Source organism: Leopardus geoffroyi, chromosome A1, assembly GCF_018350155.1.
Source record: "Leopardus geoffroyi isolate Oge1 chromosome A1, O.geoffroyi_Oge1_pat1.0, whole genome shotgun sequence".
Lineage (NCBI taxonomy): Eukaryota > Metazoa > Chordata > Mammalia > Carnivora > Felidae > Leopardus > Leopardus geoffroyi.
The window spans coordinates 83,297,767-83,299,602 of NC_059326.1; the positions used below are offsets into that span (position 1 = coordinate 83,297,767).

The 1,836-nt window shown below is 37.4% G+C and overlaps 1 pseudogene; it reads right to left on the bottom strand.

Annotated features, from left to right (window-relative positions):
* Positions 1-647: 647 nt before the first annotated feature.
* On the bottom strand, positions 648-1,617 carry LOC123610887 (annotated as a pseudogene).
* Between the last annotated feature and the right edge of the window lie 219 nt (positions 1,618-1,836).

Below are 1,836 nucleotides of genomic sequence, written 5' to 3' on the forward strand. Positions count from 1 at the left end.
TATGATTTAAATAGATATACATAGATGATATAGATAGATATAGATATAGATAGATATACAATGGAATATTACTTAGTGATAAGAATGGAATCTTGCTGTATACAGGGATGTATAATGGAGCTACTGTGAATTTGATAAGTGAAGTAAGTCATTCAGAGAAAGAGAAATACCACATGATTTCACCTACGTAGAATTTAATAAAAAAGAAAAGATGAACTTTAAGAAAGAAAAGGCATACTAGAAAGCAGACTCTTAATTATACAGAACAAACTAAGTGTTACTAGAGGGGAGGTGGGCAGGGGATGGGTTAAATAAGTGGTGGACATAAATGAGGACACTTGTTATAATGTGCATTGGGTTTTTTTGTAAGTGATGAATCACTAGATTCTACACCTGTAACTAATACTACACTATATTTAACTAACTGGAATTTAAATAAGAACATGAAAACAACAAACTTTTAAGATTTTTAAAATAATTATACATGAAAAAAGAAAAAAATCCAAAATACAGAGTTGTGTCTATATTTCAAACAAGACAGTAACAATTATAGATATAATAAATATACCTTTTATCTAGGAACTCTCACAGAATTCATTTGTGTAACATTGAAATTTGGAGCAGATCAATGTAATGTTAGTAATGATTTAAATAGCACACGGACCCATATACTTTCTTAGAGCTCCCTTGACTTCACCATTCCTTAGACTATAGATGAGGGGGTTCAGTACAGGGATGAAGATAGTATAGAACACTGACACTACTTTATCATGGTTAGCTGACCTGATGGTTAGGATTTAGGTTGCATATAGGTAAAAATGGCAGCTCCATAAAAGAGTCCCACCACAGAGAGATGTGAGGAGCAGGTGGTAAAAGCCTTTTGGCCGGCTTCTCCAGAACGCATCTGGAGAACTGCAGCAAGGATGAGACTATAGGAAATCAGAATGAGAGAAAATGGGACCAGGAGCATTAACACACAATATACGTACATTATATACTCAAAGACAAACGTGTCATCACAAGCCAAATTCACCAGACTAGGGGCCTCACAGAAGAAATGATTGATTTCAGGTGCATAACAAAATGAAAAACTCAGGGTAGTAGCAGCCTGCATGAGCCCATCAGTTGCCCCCAGGAACCAAGACCCCGCAGTCATTCTCAGGTATAATTGCCACTTAATGAGGATGGGGTATCACAGTGGGTGGCGAACAGCCACATACAGGTCATAGGACATGGCTGCTAAGAGGAAGCACTCTCCCCCTCCCAAAGTGAGAAAGAAGATCTGCAACCCACAGCCAGCAGGGGAGATGAGCTTCTTTGCGGTAGTCAGCAGCCATTTTGGGCACGATGGTAGAGACCAGCATCATGTCCATGAGGGAAAGTTGGCTCAGTAGGAAGTACATGGGTGTGTGGAGCTGGGAATCCTGGTGAATCAAGAGGATCATGAGGGAATTGCCCATTAGGGAGGAGAAGTCAGTTTTCAGAACCATCACAAACAGAAATAGATTGGCTTCACTGTGGTTAAATAGTCCTAGGAGAATGAAATCTGAGGTGGTTCCCGTTTTTCATGATTTCAAACAGAAGTGACACTGGAAATGAGGAAATAGATGGCAGTTTTCATCATTTACAATGCTCTATTTCAATTACATTTATTTTTTCATGAAAAGAACATGTGAAGATGTTTAAACCTATTCCAAATCTTCACCTGTGATTGCAAAGTCTTTTTGACTTGGGCATGAAATTAATTTCACCTATTTTTCATTTTCATTATAAACACTTCTCATGGTTAGTTTGCTTAATTGGTACAATAAACAAATTTCTTGATATATTGAAAGT